General features: G+C 43.1%; 1 pseudogene; it reads left to right on the forward strand.

Annotated features, from left to right (window-relative positions):
• The first annotated feature begins 9,533 nt into the window (after positions 1 to 9,533).
• On the forward strand, positions 9,534 to 12,393 carry LOC128834269 (uncharacterized; annotated as a pseudogene).
• Positions 12,394 to 20,510: the final 8,117 nt, after the last annotated feature.

The following is a 20,510-nucleotide window of genomic DNA, read 5'->3' on the forward strand; positions in this document are numbered from 1 at the left end:
ACCACCACTGCCTGATCATGATCATTGTTTACTCAGTGATCCTGCCTGGACTATATGAATGACGGTGGACCTCAGCAATAATTGTGATTTCAAAAATTTTCAAACAAGATTTGGGGGAAAACTTTTGATTTTTTTAGGTTTTATTCATTTCCTTTCCAGTAAGGATAGGTACAGTAGGTATTCTCAATATACAGTGCATGATCTAAATAAAGACTGGCACATCTAAAATTTGCCACAAGCCATACTTTGTTACTTCAACGACCATGGTCCAGATTCGCCTCTCAGATATACCATTATCACTTCATTAATGTAGTTTGTGAGTTACTGATCACCTAGGCCCAGAAAGTTATCATTCAAGACAAGGTTAAAAAGCTTATCATTATCAGACCCTGTGTCTTTGACTCACTTCATTTCCAGCCACGTGGATGGTGAGATAAAGATTTCCTTTCTGCAACTTCTTCCGTGTTCCATTACTGTTCTTCTCATCTTTCAATTGAAAATGGCTCATGATGGAATGCTCTTTCTGACAGATACAGCTTGTTCGTTTACAGAGAAGAAACTCATATTAAGTCGCTCAGGTTGGATATTAGAAAACAATTAAGCTGGCTTCTGGATCAATTTCTATACTGTTGGTGATACATGGCTGTCCTTGTAATCCCTTCCCGCTAATGCTTTTATACTTAAATGTCCAGGCTCCTGAGTATATTTTCATCAGATTTCTAAAATTATATGAGGGTGGCAAAACTCACATATCTCATACTCGTTTACTTACTCACAGAGGTATTGTGAAGCTTAATACTTGTAAAACAGTTTATACTCTTGTATAAAGATTACCATGATCACTTAAAATCTAACAAATTTATTTATCCCACTGGCCGCCGTTTGCTGTCCCAGGCCAATGGGGACTGCGGGAAGCGGCGGCAAGCACATCCCTTGGCCTGCACCACTTCCCGCAGTCCCCATTGGCCTGGAGTGGTGAACCGCGGCCAGTGGGAGCCGCGATCAGCTGAACCTGCGAATGCGGCAGGTAAACAAACCGGCCAGGCCCGCCAGGATGCTTACCCTGGCGAGACGCATGCCAAAGGTTGCCTATCCCTGTACCAGCCTCTCTGCCTGGCCAGCAAACTCCTCAAGACTCTGCCAGTCTAAACTTTGCCTTGCTAATAATAATCAGTGAACCCCAGTTCCTGAGTGCCCCGGTGACATTTCCTTGCAGTATCCAGTCCCTCGTACTGGACGTTCACAGAAATTATTAAGTTATCTGCCCACAGAGGCGGAGCAGACACCAGCCTGTTAGCTTAGCTGAAGATTCACACTTCACTTTAATGCACAGCACTGAGATAGTTTTGTAATAAAACAAGAACAAGTTTATTAACAAAAAACAGAGACTCAAGTGTTGCTAAGCAAGAGAAAAAGAGGTTACAAACAAAACAAAACAAGACACACTTTCTAATGACTAACACTTAATCTTAGCAAGTTACAATCTTTGCCTAAGCAGTTTTCTTACTTACATCAAATTATCAGGTTTCAGAGTAGCAGCCGTGTTAGTCTGTATCCGCAAAAAGAACAGGAGTACTTGTGGCACCTTAGAGACTAACAAATTTATTAGAGCATAAGCTTTCGTGGACTACAGCCCACTTCTTCGGATGCATACAGAGTGGAATAAATATTGAGGAGATATATATACACACATACAGAGAGCATAAACAGGTGGGAGTTGTCTTACCAATTCTGAGAGGCCAATTAAGTAAGAGAAAAAAAAACTTTTGAAGTCCTCCAGACTAGGGGATCTAACTTTCACAGGCTCAGAGGGTGCTATACCCAATGTCCCCTCAGTGATAGATAACTAAAATATCTTTTTTTGCTCCCCTTATTATACTATCCAAAATCCATTGTCTCTGCCTCAAGAGCCAGGAAGGCTTCCTGGGGTGCGGATTCTGTTCCCGCGTGTGAATGTTAAATGGTCTTCTCCCCTCTTGTTTTGGCTTTGTTCACTTATATGCATGTGTACTTTCATTGTTCTCCATCTGTAACCAAGCTAGTCCAACAGGTAAACATTCATTCCTTTGGGCTTGGCTACACTGGCACTTTATACCGCAATAAAGCCTCCCAGAGTGCTCTACCTTACTCCCCGTCCACACTGGCAAGGCACGTAGAGCACTTTGACTCCCTGGCTGGAGCGAAGAACACTTTTCCAGCATACATCTATGACTCTTTTTCACAACCCGTACATACTTGATACTTCTCCAACACTTGCATTATGTTTTCCTGTGTCCATAGCTGTCTTTTGTGAGGGTGCTGTGCTGCCCCTTCGGCTATCTGTAGCTTGCCTCCTGCCCTCCGGCTGTAGGGTGTCACAGAGATCAGATCTGTAGACATGCTCAGAGCATGCCTATAGGCTCACGGTCACCTGGGTGAGATAGGCATATCCTAACCTAGTTTAAAAAATCCTGGTTCAGAGCCTCTGGGACTTCAGCTTGAGCTAGGACTCTGAGCAGCTTATTATGAGTTGCAGCAGTGCACAAGTTCCTTTGCAAATGCTGGCTGGTGGAAACTTAGCCACCTGGGGGCTTAGGTAGCACCTGAGCTGCGGCTTTGAAAATGTTAGTGGCACTTAGGCTTATGTCCATATGCCTATTTAAGTGCCTAAATCCCTAAATCTGGTCCTTGGTGTTTTCTGATTAATTGGAAATAGCAATATCTGAAGCATATGCATGTTTGTGCTGGAAGAACAATGTCCTCAGGGGTAATCTGGGTCCCCTTTTCCAAGTTATCCTTACTTTTAAAATTGTGGCTTACTTGAAAAGATTTGATTTCAAGATTCCTCTGCTACTTCCCAAGTTTGTAATGCTTCTGTATCTGTCTTTAGCTTCCATTGTTTCTCTTGGCAGCATTTGATGCTATCAGCCATGGAATTTTCCACATTTCGACTGACCGTGGGACTTGCTGGTGCAGCTGTTGTCTGGTTTGATTCGAATTTACCTTTATTTAGGGTAAGTTTACGTCTGACCAATACCACTTGTGCCTTGATATGACACACAAGGCGGCCGTAGATCCCATGCTTTTCAATGCTGATAGACTGCCATTTTGATGGAGTTTTCATTAATGTACTCTGGTTTTCATGGCTAGGTCTATGACAGCCTAGTCTGCTTTGCACTCTTTTTCAACCCCTACACTGCAGTATCTATCCTAGATAATGGCCTCCATAATGTACAATTCTGGAAGTCACATAACTTTATGTAACTTTATGCATCTTTAGGTTTGACTACTGGATTTTAGCATTGCATGGGTCCCAGAGGATGTCATCCATAGGCTCCAGCAAATGAACATGACAGCTTACATTTTTCTTGATTCTGCACCAATGTAATTCTTGGCCTTGCCTTTCTCCATAGGTGCACAGTGAAATCCCTTGTTGATGTTAAGGTGCTTTTACTTAATTACAAAACCTCCACTGAGAATGTGTTCTTATTTTCCCCTCTGACCTTCCCTTGCCCCATCCATTCACACAGATCTGCTACTGCTGATTATCTGTCATGTTCTCATTACTGATTTAAGACCATCTTCAATAGCATACTAATTATACTTAAAGAATTATTAATACACTATAATAAAATAGTATGAAATGATTTCACACCTGTGGTAATAATTATGCTTGCTGATTATGGATTCCATTCCTAGATTAAACTGAATAAGCCAGAGCCCTTCAAAGTTGAATAAATACAGCAATGGTGTTGTTTTCTTTATTTAAAACACCCTCAGAACTTTTATAAAGGGCTCTCTATAATTTTATTGCATTATATTGAAAAGCCAAATAGAAGACCAGCTATTTTCAGAGGACAGGATAGAATAACAATCCCCTATAACACCTAGCAACTGAAACCTGACACTTTAAAGTTTAAATAGGAAGGAAGTTCCCAGTGAAATTCTTGCATTTAGAACTGATTTTTTCCCCTTCCATCCAGTACAATTTTAGTCTGAATTTAGGAGCCTTTGAAAGCAAAAATCCTTTTTTTCTAAATTAGACATTGTTGAAATATAATATAATTAATTGCTCTTTGACTTTTGACTTAATTTGCTTTCATGGGATAAGAGGGGAGGTCCTCTCATGGATCAGTAACTGGTAAAAGATAGGAAACAAAGGGTAGGACTAAATGGTCAATTTTCAGAATGGAGAGAGATACATAGTGGTGTCCCCCAGGGGTCTGTACTGGGCCCACTCCTATTCAACATATTCATAAATGATCTGGAAAAAGGGGTAAACAGGAAGGTAGCAAAATTTGCAGATGATACAAAACTGCTCAAGATAGTTAAATCCCAGGCAGACTGCAAAGAGATACAAAAGGATCTTTCAAAACTGGATGACTGGGTAACTAAATGGCAGATTAAATTCATTGTTGATAAATGCAAAGCAATGCACATTGGAAAACATAATCCCAACTATACATATAAAATGATGGGGTCTACATTAGCTGTTACCACTCAAGAAAGAGGTTGTGGAGTCATTGTGGATAGTTCTCTGAAAACATCCACTCAATGTGCAGTGGCAGTCAAAGAAGGGAACAATGTTGAGAATCATTAAGAAAGGGATAGATAATAAGACAGAAAATATCATATTGCCTCTATATAAATCTGTGATATGCCCACATCTTGAATACTGCATGCAGATGTGGTTGCCCCATCTCAAAAAAGATATATTGAAATTTGAAAAGGTTCAGAAAAGGTTTCTATTTGTTCTGTTGGGTATAGAGCAGATAAAACAATAAAAAAATGGGGAAAAATGTATTGTTTTGAACTGAAACTGAATTTTTTTTCATTTCATTTTCATTTCATTGGACAAAATGCAAAACTGAAACCTTAATTCAAGTTGAAATTAAACATTTTGAATGTTGAGTCAAATGACTTTTTCAACAACCTTTTTGAAACAGTTTGTTCTGATTTTTTTCAAAACAAACTTTTGACATTTTCAAAATTTTTGTTTTCAATATTTTTTGGCTGAAACTGTTTCTGAATTGAACCCAAATTCTTCAATAATTCTGTGCCCCGAAAAATGCATGCTTTAGTGAACTTAGAATTCAGTGACAATATTTTGCCCAGTGAAAGGTGTTCCATCTACCTGTCTATCCAGGTACTTTGTTGGCTCATCACCACTATTAACAGTGGTGGCCCAGCAAGAATTAGGGTAAAATTCTGAGGCCCAGAAAGAATTAGGGTAAAATTTTCAAAAGCATGTAAGTTCCATTTTCAAAAGTGTTTTAGGACCTTAGGAACTCAAGTATCACTTGGCTCTTATGTACCTTTTGAAAAGTTTACCCTAAGGGTATGTTTACACAGCAATTAAACATCCATGTTTGGCCCATGTCAGCTGACTAGGGCTCACAGGCTTCACGTTGTGTGGCTGTTTCATTACTGTGTACAAGTTTGTGACAAGGAGAATTCAAGAGCCTGGGCTTCAGCCCAAGGTCAAACGTCTACACTGCAATTAAACAGTCCTACATCCTGAGCCCTGTGAGCTCCAGTCAGCTGACACAGGCCAGCCACAGGTGTTTAACTGCTGGGTAGACGTACCCCCAGTGACTTAGCAGTGGTCACACAGGAAGCTTGTGGCAGAGCAGAGAAAACCCAGATTTCCTGGGTGTAGAGTTTGGAACTTAAATCCTTTGATATGCACATTATTCATTCTGTTCTTTTCCTACCTTCCATGCATTTTTTTCAGTGAACTTCAGGAGATGTTTTGTACAGTTTCACAATTCTTTTGCTGCCAATCTCTTTATTTTATATAGATATATTCCTATCAGACAACTGTGACCTCTACCTTCTATTTTCATTTCTAAGTGTATGTCTACACTACAAAATTAGGTCGATTTTATAGAAGTTGATTTTTTAGAAATCAATTTTATACAGTTGATTGTGTGTGTCCCCACTAAGCGCATTAAGTCAGTGGAGTGCATCCACAGTACCGAGCCTAGTGTTGACTTAGGAGCGTTGCACTGTGGGTAGCTATCCCACAGTTCCTGCAGTCTCTGTCGCCCATTGGAATTCTGGGTTGAGCTCCCAATGCCTGATGGGGCAAAAACATTGTCATGGGTGGTTCTAGGTACATGTCATCAGGCCCCCCTCCCTCTCTTCCTCCCTCTGTGAAAGCAATGGCAAATAATCGTTTCTCGCCTTTTTTCCTGGGTTACCTGTGCAGACGACATACCATGGCAAGCATGGAGCCCGCTCAGCTCACTGCCATTGAGTGTCTCCTGGGTGCTGCTGGCAGACACAGTACTGCATCTCCTTGCCTTGTCTTGCCTTGCCGGTGGCAGACAGTGCAATACAACTGTTAACCGTCGTCGTCGTCTCGCGGATGCTCCTGGCTGACCTTGGTGAGGTCAGTCGGGGTCTCCTGGCCGATCTTGGTGAGGTGAGTCAGGGGCACCTAGACAAAAATGGGAATGACTCCAGGTCATTCTCTTCTTTAAGTTTTATCTAATGGAGATTCAGTCCTGCCTGGAATATCATGTGAGCTGGAGGCTTTTGCCTCAGGCTACTCTCCCAGCCGGCAGCACCACGCGGTTGCACCTACCCCAGCCTACCCCTTGCTCCCATGGTTCATGAAGCCTGGACAGTAGTAAGGAGCAGTTCAATTATAGGCTGAACAAGTGCAGAATGGTGGTAGAATGTGCCTTTGGATGTTTAAAAGCTCACTGGCACTGTTTTCTGACTAGGCTGTTTGCGATTAGATTAGAAGAGCACAGCAAGGTGCGCTGCGCATCACAGAGGCTTTGAAAATCAGTTTCATGACTGGCCAGGCTTTGGTGTGACAGTTGTGTGTGTTTCTCCTTGATGCAAACCCGACCCCTTTGTTGATTTTAATTCCCTGTAAGCCAACCCTGTAAGCCATGTCATCAGTCGCCCCTCCCTCCATGAGAGCAATGGCAGACAATCGTTTCGCACCTTTTTTTGGCAGACAACATACCACGTCAAGCATGGAGACCGCTCAGATCACCACGGCAGTTATGAGCACTGTAAACACCACGTGCATTATCCTCCTGCATATGCAGCACTAGGAACTTCAAAAGCAGGTGAGGAGGCAATGGCAGCGCGGTGACGAGAGTGATGAGGACATGGACACGGAGTTCTCTCAAAGCACATGCCCTGGCAATTTGGACATCATGGTGCTAGTGGGGCAGGTTCATGCCGTGGAACACTGATTCTGGGTCCGGGAAACAAGCCCAGACTGGTGGGACCGCATAGTGTTGCAGGTCTGGGATGATTCCCAGTGGCTGCGAAACTTTCGCATGCGTAAGGGCACTTTCATGGAACGTTGTGACTTGCTTTCCCCCACCCTGAAGCTCAAGAATACCAAGATGAGAGCAGCCCTCACAGTTCACAAGCGAGTGGCAATAGTCCTCTGGAAGCTTGTAATGCCAGACAGCTACTGGTCAGTTGGAAATCAATTTGGCATGGACAAATCTACTGTGGGGGCTGCTGTGATCCAAGTAGCCAACACAATCACTGAGCTGCTGCTATTAAGGGTAGTGACTCTGGGAAATGTGCAGGTCATAGTGGATGGCTTTGCTGCAATGGGATTCCCTAACTGTGGTGGGGCGATAAACGGAACGCATATCCCTATCTTGGGACCGGACCACCAAGGCAGCCAGTACATAAACCGAAAGGGGTACTTTTCAGTGGTGCTCAAGCACTGGTGGATCACAAGGGACCTTTCACCAACATCAACGTGGGATGGCTGGGAAAGGTACATGACGCTTCATCTTTAGGAACTCTGGTCTGAGTGAACGGCTGCAGCAAGGGACTCACTGTGGTTTACGGGTTAATGTGCAGCACAAACCCAACTAAATCCCCCCCCCACACACACACTGAATTCTCTGGGATGATTGCTTCACCCTTCCCCCAACCACGTGGCTAACAGCAGGGATGATTTCTGTTAAGCCACAGGCAAAAAGCCCAACAGGAATGACCACCTCTGAATGTCCCCTTAATAAAATTCCCCTATTTCAACCAGGTGACCCTGCGAGTACATCTAGGAGAGCTTCACTGAGATGTCCCTGGAGGATTTCTGCTCCATCCCCATTCACGTTAACAGACTTTTCCAGTAGTTGTACTGGCTGCCAATGCATCCCAAGTCTTCAGGGCAAATTAATAATTAAACACGCTTGCTTTTAAACCATGTATTCTATTTACAAAGGTACACTCATCAGAGGTCCCTTCTCCGCCTTCAAGGTCCAGGAGCCCACCTTGGGTGGGTTGGGAGGGTACTAGATCCAGGGGGAAAAACAGTTCCTGGCTGTTGGGGAAAATGGTTTCTCTGCTTGCTTGCTGTGTGCTATCTTCAACCTCCTCCTCCTCATCTTCCTTGTCCCCAAAATCTGCATACCTGTTGCGTGAGAATCCATTGACAGAGTCCATGCACGGGGTGGGGTAGTTGTAGGGGCACCCCCTAGAATGGCATGCAGCTCATCATAGAAGCGGCATGTCTGGGGCTCTGACCCGGAGCGGCCGTTTGCCTCTCTGGTTCTTTGGTAGGCTTGCCTGAGCTCCTTAAGTTTCACGCAGCACTGCTGTGGGTCTCTGTTATAGCATCTGTCCTTCATGACCTTGGAGATTTTTTCAAATATTCCGGCATTTCGTCTTTTGGAACAGAGTTCTGATAGCACGTATTCATCTCCCCAGGGCTGTATGGGGCTGTCAGGGAGGGGTAGTACCTCTGATGGGGGAGCAGTCGTACTCTTTGGAGTAGCTTATCCACGTTGGTCCCCACTTGACACCCAGCTCTCACCTGTGGCTCCAAGTAGCTGTCAGCATGCGACAGTGGCCACACCCCGGAGACCGTCTCGACTGGCGGGCTAAACCAGGTGAGGTAGCCGATGAGTATGAGACGCTTGGTGAGTTAGGGCCTGTCTACCCATTGCATGCGAAGGCTGGATCTGGCTGACTGAGGCAACCTGGTTCTACCTGGTTCAATGGTCAGGAAGGCGGTGACAGAAAGCGTTGTGGAACGCTTAAGAGCACAACAAGACACTTAGGCATCCTGGTCATCCACTGCGCCCTGCCCTATCTCCAGCCGTCTCGACTTCTGTCCTGCCACTGGTTACAGATAGGAACTGGGAAGAGAGAGTGAGGCTGATGTTACACAACTCTCCCTCACTTTAATCCAATTAACGCGCAAGTCTCGACATCATATCATATCATATTACATCATATCAAGACCTGTGGCGATGGGTGAGCGACAAAGCAGCAGGTGTGGATACACTGGGAGCTGTAGCCGCGGACCTGCACATAGGCGGCTCAGGCATAATGGTCGTTCCTCACTGACCGAAGCAGCAGTGGAGCTCGCCCACTATTCAGGATTGCACTGCTCACCTCCGTAGTATGAGGAGGGGGCTAGAAAAGGTGCTGTAAACATTGCCTGCTTCACCTTACCCCGGCCAGCATACCGCGGTTGGTGGGGATCCCACAAAAGCGGTCAAACAAAAACAAAAACAAAATTTAGAGTGACATCGATCACTATTGGCACATGGAATGTGCGCATGTTAATGGACAACATCATGGCAGACAGACCAGAGAGAAGAACAGCACTTGTCGCTAGAGAGCTCGCACGCTACAACATTGACATTACAGCCCTTCGCGAAACTCGCCTTGCTAATGAAGGACAGCTATCCGAGTCAGGCGGTGGCTATACATTCTTCTGGGGTGGCCGCAGCAGCAATGAGAGTCGTGAATCTGGAGTTGGCTTCACCATCAAGAATCATCTTGTTCGGAAACTTGCCAGTTCCCCCAAGGGTATGAATGACCGGCTCATGACAATGCAGCTTCAGCTTCGAAAAGGAAAACAAGCTACTTTGATCAGCGCATATGCTCCTACAATGACCAATCCAGAGGATGTGAAGGATAAATTCTACGAAGAACTAGATACTCTGCTATCGTCAATGCACCGCACAGACAAGCTGATTCTGCTTGGCGATTTTAACGCAAGAGTCGGATGCGATGCCGCAGGCTGGGAAGGAGTCATTGGGAAAAATGGAGTGAGCAAGTGTAACAGCAATGGCCTGTTACTGCTGAAAACCTATGCAGCACATGACCTTCTGATTAGCAATACTGTCTTCCGCCTTCCTACCCGTAACAGGACTTCGTGGATGCATCCCCGTTCCAAGCACTGGCATTTGATTGATTATGTCATCATCAGGAGAAGGGATAGACAAGATGTCAGGGTTACAAAAGCTATGTGTGGCGCTGACTGTTGGACGGATCATAGATTCAGAGTATCCAAAATGAAGCTCTGTATCATGCTGAAGAGACGACCACAAGGCTGTAAGGCTTTCTAAAGGATCAACGTGTCGAAGCTGAAGAACAGCCGCATCACTGAAAATCTAGCGGAAGACCTAGAGAATGAGCTTGATGATCTTCGTATTGAGGATGACGCTGAGAAAAACTGGGAGCGATTCCGCAACACTGTCCATACAGCTTCATTGAAGGTATTGGGGCCCTCCACATGCAGGCGGCAAGACTGGTTTGACGAAAATGATGCAGAAATCCAGGTCTTACTTGCTGAGAAGCACTGCCTGCATCGTGCATATCAAAACGATCCATCCTCAGTGGCAAAGAAGACCGTCTTTATCAACGCTCACAGAACAGTACAGAACCGACTGCGCAAAATGCGGGACTTGTGGCTGAGCGCCAAAGCAGATGAAATACAGGCATATGCGGACAGGAACAACTATAAGCGGTTTTATGAAGCCTTCAACACACTCTGTGGTCCACAGTCTTCTGGGAGCTTTCTCCTCCTGAACTCTGATAGTACTGTGCTCCTTACAGAGAAGACGCAGATTCTCCAGAGATGGGCTGAACACTTTGAAGCAATTCTCAATCGCCCCTCAGTCATCAATGATGAGGCTATTGACAAGATGCCCCAGGTTGCAGTCAATGACTCCATGGACACTTCACCAGAAGAGGACGAGTGAAGAAAGCTATCAATCAGCTGTCAAGTGGCAAAGCCCCAGGGTCAGATGCCATACCAGCAGAGGTGAACAAAGTCGGTGGACCCGTGCTGCTACGGAAACTCACTAAGCCGTTTCAGTCATTTTGGAAGCAGGGAACCATTCCACAAGAATATAGAGACGTGTCCATCTTGCACCTCTATAAGAGGAAGGGCAATCGCCAGGTATGTGACAATCACCGTGGAATCTCACTGCTTTCTACAGCGGGGAAAGTTCTTCCACGGGTTCTGTTGAACCGATTGATCACTCACCTGGAGAAGGGCTTACTGCCAGAATCACAGTGTGGCTTCCGCAAGGGACATGGGACTATTGACATGATCTTCGCTGTGTGTCAGCTACAGGAGAAATGTCAAGAGCAGAATCGTGAACTCTACACAACTTTTGTGGACCTCACGAAAGCATTTGACTCTGTCAGTCATCAGGGCCTGTGGAGGATCATGTTGAAATTTGGCTGTCCAGACAGATTTATACGAATGGTACGTCAATTTCATTACAGTATGATGGCTTGTGTCCTGGATGACGGTGAAACATCTGAGGCCTTCCCAGTCACCAACGGCGTCAAGCAAGGGTGTGTTTTAGCACCCACTTTGTTCAGCATGATATTCTCTGCCACTTTGACTGATGCCTTTCAACACTGCACTGAAGGAGTAGGCCTGAAGTATAGAACTGACGGGAAACTATTCAATCTGAGGCGACTGTGTGCCATCACCAAGGTGAAGGAAACTGTACTTCGAGACTTTCTCTTTGCCAATGATTGTGCTCTGAATGCTAATACAGAGCCAGAAATGCAAGCCAGTATGGACAAGTTTTCAACTGCATGCAACAACTTCGGTCTCACTATTAACATCAAGAAGACTGAGGTCATGCACCAGCCAGCTCCCCACGCTCCGTACTCAGAACCGTCCATCACAGTAAATGGACAGAGACTTCAGACAGTGGACCACTTCACGTACCTGGGCAGTACCCTTTCCCGAGCAGTGTCAATTGATGATGAAGTAAACTGCAGAATTGCTAAAGCCAGCTCTTCATCTGGCCAATTGCGCTCCAACGTTTGGGAACATCGAGGGATCAGCCTACCAACAAAGCTGAAGGTCTACTGAGTACTGGTGCTTCCAACTCTGCTGTACGCCTGCGAGACGTGGACTGTCTATCGGAGTCATGCACGAAGGCTCAATCACTTCCACATTTCCTGTCTGCGAAAGCTTCTAAAAATCAGATGGCAGGACAAAGTGCTCGATACTGATGTCCTTACTAGAGCCAGTCTGCCGTCAGTTCACACATTGCTGATGAGAGCCCAGACCAGGTGGGCCGGACATGTCGTGAGAATGTCAGACGAATGCATTCCTAACAGCTCTTCTACGGAGAACTCACTCAGGGAAAGCGCTCCCATCGAGGACAAAAGAAGCGGTTCAAGGACACGCTGAAGACCTCTTTGAAGTCCTTCGAGATCAACACCCCCACATGGGAAACCTTTGCACTGAACCGTCCAGCATGGCGCAGCCTCATTCACACAGGCAGTAATACCTCTGAGGCGAGGCGTATTGCTGAGGCTGAAAAAAAGCGTGAGCTGCGCAAGTCCAGAGCTGCTCGTACATCATTGACAGTGCCATTACATGTCTGCCCGACGTGTGATAGGACGTTCCACACCCGAATTGGACTGATCAGTCATCTTCGGACGCACAGAGCCCGGTCATCGAAAGAATGAGTTGTTGAGGTCTTCATCGATAACGATGGACGAACATCATTCGTCTCCTCATACAGCAATCAGATCCAGTACCTCCCATTCGGTCCATGCTGGAGCTCTTTTGCAATTCTGGGACTCCATGGTCACCTGTGCTGATCAGCTTGCCACGCTGGCCAAACAAGAAATGAAATTCAAAAGTTCGTGGGGCTTTTTCTGTCTACCTGGCCAGTGCATCTGAGTTGAGAGTGCTGTCCAGAGCAGTCACAATGGAGCACTCTGGGATAGCTCCCGGAGGCCATTACCGTTGAATTGCATCCACACTACCCCAAATTTGACCTAGCAGGGTTGATTTCAGTGCTAATCCCCGCCTTGGGGGGGGGAGTACAGAAATCGATTTTAAGAGTCCTTTAAGTTGACAAAAATGGCTTTGTCATATGGACGGGTGCAGAGTTAAAACGATGATGCTAAATTCAACCTAAACTCGTAGTGTAGACCAGGGCTAAGTAGCCATTATTTTTGTCCTCTTTGTCCTTCTGTTTTTTTCTGTAAAATCCAATCCTCACTGGTTTGGTCAACAGACAGAAACTGCTGATTATCTTTACCACATTAATCTCACTCATATTACTGATTACATTGTTCCTTTTCCAAGTGCTTTTGTCCTGCATTTCTCTCTGAAAACATACAAATGATCCTACAGCATCTACCTCTAGTCAAAAGCTTAAGTGGCAATGAAGGATCTCTGTATTTTAAGTTCATTATTTTTCCTGGAAAGAGTATCAGCACCTTTATCTGAGTGGCATTTGGGCAAAGTTCTTTATACTCAGGGTTAATTGCTGCTGAAAAAAGCAATCTCAGGAAAACCTTTACAGCCATTGATAACAATCTTCACCCATTAGCTCATACAATCTCTTCCCTCTGGCCCAGAGAAATGTAGTGACTAATCAACATTTGTATTATTCAAACTGATTTCACTAAAGGAATGATTTTTTTTTTTACTAACACCCTTTAAACCTAAAACCTCTTCTGCCTGCTCCTGTTCCATCTGTCTCTTTATTATGCAAATATCTGACTGTAAATCTATCTTCAATAGTTACACTTGCCAGTCATACCAAGCCCTATCATGTCCTTGATATCCCTGAACTATGACTACAATGCCTCAGTGAATTGGACCTTACATAGCAAATCCATATAGTTAATTGGCCGGCTAACTGAACCTATGACTATTATGCCCTTGTTAAGCTGCAACTAGGTTTGACAGTGAACACTTACACATCAGTATGCAAATTGACCTGTTTATTCCAGTGTCACTATTCCACCATGATCTTTTGAAACTAAATACTCAGAGTGGACTGATATTTGACTTTAGGTATAATTTGGAGGGGTTTTGTATAAGTTACACCACTCTCCACAGTAGCCCTAAGAGAGAATTTGGCTCAGAGCCCAGCTCATACTCATTCCTTCATGCCTGAACCTTATCTCCAGGTAACTCATGCAGATTTTCTTACTCCCTCTTAAGCTTGTGTGGGCATGTAGTCTGAGAAGAGGTTAGCCCTTAGTTAGGTAGAACATGAGAACTGAAACATGTGACATTAGCCTCACAGATCTCACTAACATTTTGTAAATTGTCATGAGATATCTTTCCTTTCCATTTCAAAATGCACAGAAGGGAATGCCTGACCTTAGGAGCTCAGAAGATTCCTTTTTCCACACCATCCCCACAGTGAGGCAGGGCTGGGATGATGTGTGTTAAGCAGGGGTAAAAAGTGGAGGAAGATCTTGGTATATTGGATTATCTACACAAGTTCCCTGCCTCTGAACCCCTCCTAATCCCATCATTAGCAATAACATCATGGCTAGCAAAACCAAACTGATACCATTAGCTGCCCCACCATCTGCTACCATGTGAGCCCACCAGTGGCACATAAGGTGAATTAATGCTACTCAGGGCAGCAGTAATTTAAACAGTTTGCCAGCAGATCCTACAGTGATTCTATTAGTGATTTCCAATGGGACTATACCTTGTAGAACAGAAAGGTTCCATGGATCCTTTCCCTTTCTTTTCATCTTTTTCCCTACTGTGTCCAGTTTATTGCAGAGATGGAGCAGTGACCCTGCATGTGGTTACTTGGTGGGGGTGAATAAATAATAACCAGTTTCCTCTGCCTTGCCTACCACTCATATTTTGCATAATGTTTCCATGCTTTTGTTCTCCGTGCACATAATGCAGCAGAGGGGAACATAGAGACTCATATTGCCATTAAATAATAAACAGTCTTCCACCAGTGATTCAATGTTAGCTTCCTATCAATACAATTTTAGAATTCTTTGCTCACTGTATCACTTGATTTCCACTGTAGACTATGTCCTAATTGCTATTAGTTACAATAGCACAGCCATCAATATGAAATTTTTCAACATTCTAAAGATTTCACGAAAATATTTAGATGACCACTTGTCAGTGGGTGCGAAGGCTAGCCCATTTTGATATGAAAATCTTTTAAGAGGCATTGTGAGTGGGATTAAAATGCATTTGAATAAAACCAAATAGAAAGATCCCATTAAAACATCATCCCCATTATTACTGTTTGCATTTCTTTCTCAAACAGAAATAAGAAGAAACGAAAGCTTTTCTAAGAGAGAGAGAAAATATTTGCTTTGAAGGAGAATTTACCAGAAGGACAACAGTAAAGTTTCTGTCTTCTTCAAGAGATTCATTTCATAAGACACTTTCTATGATGAATGAAGCTGAAGGAAATATAACTGTCTAGTACAGCTTTTACACTCGTTTCTATAATAGCATTTAGCTTCTGATTGGAGTTGATGTAAAATGGAATGTAATAAAGAAATAATCATTTCTCAACATTTTAGATGCTGTCAAGTAATTCCTGCTCAAAAACTATAATACGTAGACAACTGTAATTTTTAATTGAAATTGTTGATATGGTTCTTCACCAGAATATTGAAATTGTGCAATTTACATAATAATAATCTAATTTGCATATTTATTAGTTTCATTTAATGTGTTGCAAACAAAGTGTCTAATCTGGTTTTAATATGATCGCTAACCTTCCACCTCTATTGTTCTTTATGTGAATATAATACGCATACTGGCCTTTGTATGATTTTTTTATAATCTGAATTATTTGCATATGAATTCCAGTAAAAAGCATTTAAAATGTTTTATTTTTTAAGCTAACTACTATTGAATGTTTGTTTGTGAAGAAAGAAAATCTCTTAAATCATCATGTTAAGTTAGCTCTGTCAGCAAAGTTATTTGTTAGCATTAGAATGGGCAAAATTATGTGCGGTGAACAATTTATTTGCAGAATTTAGCTTTTTTGTTTACAAATTTCCATGTACAGATTTAGATTTTTACAAATCTGTTCATACTTCAGAATTATCTTGTTACTGTTTTATGCAAACCTCCTTTCAGCATATGAATTGTTCACAAAATTTTTGCCATAATAATACTGATTCATATCATATGATGGGCCAGGAAATGAGGCTTAATCTGCAGGAAGAGGTCACTTTTTGTGAAAAAAGTTGTTTAGTCAGAAGCTAAATTTTCTGTCAAAAACAGTTTTGAAGGAGAATTTTTGACCAGCAGTACTCACAAATACGTAGTTTTAGAGAGTGTACTCTTTGGCTCCTTTCATGGGAAGGATAGTCCTGTGGTTAACATTTGGGACTTAGAAGACCTCCGTTCCCTTTCCCTTCTGTACCACATACTTCCTGTGTGACCTTGGGCAAGTCACTTAGGATACGTCTACACTGGAGCTGAAAGTATAATTGTGCAAGCTTGATCAAATAGCAGTGTAGACACGCAGCAAAGACAGCAGGTTGCGCTAGCCACCCAAGTATATACTTAGGGTCTCAGACAGAACCGTACTGGGGAAGATAGTATACTAAAAATAGCAGGGTAGCTGTGGCAGCATGGGAACTAGCTGCCCCCAACTACAATTCTGTCTGAGACCCTAGGAACATACTGGGCTTAATCAAACCTAGTGCACGTATGTTCACCCGAACTGGATATTACACCTCCAGCGTAGATGTACCTTTCGTCTCTCTGGGCTTCACTTCCCCATTTGTAAAATGGTCCTTACCTGACAGGGCTGTTGCGAGGATAAATATGTTAATGATGGGATGTGATCAAATACAACAATAACCTTATTAGGGGGCAAAGCCCAGTGTTCTCATCCCATCTCCCAGAGGAAGAATTCTAAGGAAAGAGTGAGTTGAAACATGCAGATTGTTTGCTCCTGTATGCAGAAATAAATCTCATGGGGGGAATGGGGGAAGAGTGAGGTAGCCTTGGAAATATAATGAAAGGGAGATCTTCATAATTTGGACCAGGTTATCATTTTCTGAAAACCAGCTATTAGTGAAGGGGAATCTAAATATGAAAAAAAAAAAAACCTATTTCCAAACCCTTAACAGGATGTATTTGGGTAGAATATGTAAATATATTCTGAGCATTTCTCTGGAAAAAAGTTTTTGAAAAGAAAAATCTCCCTACATAAATTCATCATGAGTTCAATAACTAAATTAATGTCATGACAAGGACTTCATATGTCAGGATTTTGTGCAAAGGAAATTATTTTAGCTTCTTCCCAGAAATCAAAGGTTATGATGGAAGACAGTGCAACCTTGATGATTAAAAGAGGATTAAAGTGAGAATTCTTTCTGAACCCAAGTGCAAATTTTCTAATGAAATGACAAGGCTATTTTTTCTTTAGGAAAGCATTTTTGACAAAGTTACACATCTGAGGTTAATCACATGTCTAAATTGTGGGAGTTTTGGAATAAATGAAAAGTTGGCTCAAGAAATTATGTATAAGGAAAGGAAACAAGGAATAAAATAATTACAACACATGCTACAATGTTGGTAGGAGTAATAAATAGTACTAAACACTACAGAAAAATGGATCCCTTTTAAAATTGTTCACCACATAGTGCCTGACCCAAAGCCCATTGAAGCAAATGGAAAGAATCCTATTGATTTCAAAGGGCTTTTTACCAGACCCTACAAGTCAAGGTATAAAAATGTTGTTTGCAGAGAAAATATAGGTTGATGATGATGATGATTAACCCATGAATTACTCATCATCATCATCATCATCATCATCGACTTGCTGGAGATATTTTACGGAAGGGCTGAGATCTTAAAGGGTACCAGGTGTAACCTGTGTAAGTGCTGATTAGGTGAGACAATTGTATGAGAGATTATGTGGGTGTTAGTCAGGGATTGGCAACCTTTGGCACATGGCCCGCCAGGGTAAAGCGGCAGCCAGCACACCCCTTGGCCTGTGCCGCTTCCTGCAGCCTCCATTGGCTGAAATGGTGAACCACAGCCAGTGGGAGCTGCGATCGGCCAAACCTGTGGATGCTGGAGGTAAACAAAGTGGCCCGGCCCGCCAGCGGATTTCCCTGACGGGCCGCGTTCCAAAGGTTGCCGATCCCTGGTGTGAATGCTGTTGTAATGCTTGCACTTATGTTTGTGTTTTAACATAGCAGGCAAAAGAACTAATGTTGAAGTAGCTGTTTGAAGTCAGATGCTAAGGTCAGATACCACTGACAGTTTTTCCTTCTATCCTCTGGTGGACCTACATCTGCTCAGGAAAGGGTCCCATTGACTCCAATGATGAATTAGTTGGAGAGTGTCTGCAACATCTGGATTATGAACATTCTTCTTCACTTTCTAACCTGGCCCTTCCTGCTGATGGGCGTCTACTACTGGAAATTCTTTTCTGATATCTTTGTATATTAATGTAACATGGTCTTCCCAAAACTGGCATCAAAGCCCAATTTGCTCAGCTTCTCCACTTGTGCAATGGGTCAACTCACTGGTCAGCTGTGCAAATGTAACTCCCACAAGTGTCATTATTTCCTGTCCTTTCCCCCTGGATGCATTTAACATTCAAATATAATCAGTCAATCAGACCTGGTTCTGCCACCTGGCTCTCTTAACGGCTCTGACTCAGAGGGCTTCTTCTGCTGCCTACACAGCAGATATCCCCACTCAAGTACTTATCTGGTGTGGCATTTCTCCCTTCCCTTGACCCAAGAGCCTCCCTGTAGCTTCTCAATAACTGAGCTATTTGCTAATTTTGTATCTCTCCATCTAAGAGGCAGTTAGCTAGTCAGAAGTGTGGTGAAGTCCAACTCCTTTAAAGGGGCCCTCCCATCCTGTGACAGTTACAATATATTTGGTTTAAATCAATTAAACATATTGTAACTGTCACAGGTTGGGAGGGCCCCTTTAAGAGACTTGGACAAAGCCTCACCTTTGACTAGCTAGGTGTCTCCTACATGGGGAGATAAGACTAACAAGTAGTTCAGTTGGTAGGGAGGGAAGAGAGCTGCAGGGAAGCTCCTGGATTAGGAAAAGGATCTAGAAGGCATGAAAAGAAATCCCAGCAAAGACTGTCCTCACTTCATCATGCTATTAGGGTGTTCCCAAAAGAAATTGCTGGCTAACATAGCTCTGGCAACCGTATCTCCTCCAAAACCCTATGGTGAGAATTTCAGAAACATGTTGCTACTGTGAACAGGGAAACTGATGTATCACTTCCTGTGGTTTTTGGAGAAGGTATCAAGACATATGCTAAAGACCCCTTTAACACCACTCATTTGAATATAATTGGCATGTGGAAATATTAGAGAAGTAGAAAAAGTTTGTTGTGAGGAAAATATCCATGTTGCAGCCATACAAGAAACAAAGTTTTCTGATAGACAAAGTATATCCATTGTAGGTTTTAACTGTTGTTTATTATTAGGGAGACACTGAAATATGAAAGATAATGGAAGTGTATGAGATGCACGCAGATACTGAGTTGGATTGCATCACTATCAAGTTCAGGGTGGGGAGGGGGAAGAGGTGAGGAGCTAAGAGTTTTAATGTCTACCATTTTGATGATAGCTCAATTGATAAAGAGAATTTTGAAACAGCATTTGGAAAATGCAGCCGCACAGTTATCTGTGGAGATTTCAATGCCAAAAGTGAAGACTGGGGGGACAGAACCATTGATTGGAATGGAACTTTGCCGCAGGACTTTACGGCTGACAATGATTTAGTTGTCTTGATTAATGAGACCATGATTATACATCAAGATCGTACGGCACACAGTTGGCATTAGATGCAACTCTGGTGAGCAGCAGCACGTCTATGAGCTGCACATGGACTGTGTTGGAGGATGTTGGAAGTGATCATCAACCTGTTCTCATGTGTTGGAATAGGAAGATAGTGAGCTTTCACGTGAAAAATAGGTGGTGTAATTTTCATAAGGCTGATGTGTCTCTGAAATAGGACCAACCTGAGAATATTATTTCTCAAACATCTATATAGTATCTGAATCTGCTGTGCAGAACTGAGCAAAAGAGAACATCCTAAGAGGTAAGAGGAAGAAATGGGTTCCACTTTGGAATGATATTGGTACAAAAAGTGTTATTAAGTATTATTAAAAATAAAGTTAGATTGGAATTTAGCTGGAACCCCAGAGACAAAGAGGCCAGAAGAAAATAGAGCGAAGTCTTGAAAGAGGTTGCTGTGAAAATAGCTGAATAACAAAGGCATTGGAAGAGACTTGTGAAAGTCTGGATCCTAACAGGTGAAAAGATTAATGCAAGATACTGAAACAAATTGAAACCAAACAGACAAAGGCTTGCAGTCAAAAGAACACTAATATTCTGAAAAATGGAGATGTAGAAGCATTAGATGACAAAGAGTCCGCAAAGATACTGGTTAAATATTATGTTAAGACTAGCATTCTCATGTATAAAGAAGAGGATAGAGTCACTGCAAAATACACAAGATGAAGTAGTCAAGA

This window comes from Malaclemys terrapin, chromosome 3, assembly GCF_027887155.1.
Source record: "Malaclemys terrapin pileata isolate rMalTer1 chromosome 3, rMalTer1.hap1, whole genome shotgun sequence".
Classification (NCBI taxonomy): domain Eukaryota; kingdom Metazoa; phylum Chordata; order Testudines; family Emydidae; genus Malaclemys; species Malaclemys terrapin.